Source organism: Myotis davidii, unplaced genomic scaffold (assembly GCF_000327345.1).
Source record: "Myotis davidii unplaced genomic scaffold, ASM32734v1 scaffold44, whole genome shotgun sequence".
Lineage (NCBI taxonomy): Eukaryota > Metazoa > Chordata > Mammalia > Chiroptera > Vespertilionidae > Myotis > Myotis davidii.
Window position 1 is genome coordinate 9,516,822 of NW_006299705.1, and position 886 is coordinate 9,517,707.

Sequence of the window (886 nt, forward strand, 5' to 3'; positions counted from 1 at the left end):
CCCTCCGGGGCAAACCAGCCGGTCCCCACCCGTGCACTAGGCCTCTATTCTATAGAGTAAAAGGGTAATATGCAAACTGACCCTAACAGCAGAAAGACAGGGAATGACTGGTCACTAGGACACAAACTGATCACCAGGGGACAGACGCTCAATGCAGGAGCTGCCCTCCGGTGGTCAGTCAGCTCCCACATGGAGGAGCTCTGCTCAGCCACAAGGCAGGCTGATGGCTGCCAGTACAGCAGTGGTGGTGGGAGCCTCTCCTGCCTCCTCAGCAGCACTAAAGATGTCCAACTATAGTTTAGGCCTGCTCCCGCTGGCAAGTGGACAATATCCCCCAAGGGCTGCCAGGCTGCCAGAGGGATGACTGATTGCCATCTTAGGCCCAATCCCCTGGGGAGCGGGCCTAAGCCAGCAGGTGGTCATCCCCTGAGGGGTCCCAGACTGCAAGAGGGCACAGGCTGGGCTGAGGGACCTCCTCCCCCCGAGTGCACAAATTTTTGTGCACCGGGCCTCTAATTAATAAAAAGAGAGGTGAGCAAGTCTTTTTCTTAAAATCAAGTGACTATGAGTCTATAATGCCAGCTAATTGTTATTTAAAGAATACAAAGTATTTTTAAGGCAATACATAAATGTCAAGAAAACTTGAATTTGAGAAGACCTGAAGAATAGTTAGTAATTATCAGATAATTCAGAAAAGTAATGAGTAATATTGTAAAAGCCAATTTTAAAGACCTCCTACATCTATCATTATTATAATACTTAAAATTCAAAATACTAAAATGTTAAAAGTTCTCCCAACGGCATTTGAAGAATTTTAAATGAATTATTAAACACACAAAAATATATCAATACATCATCCTTGGCCTGTCCCCGCCCCCCCCAAATA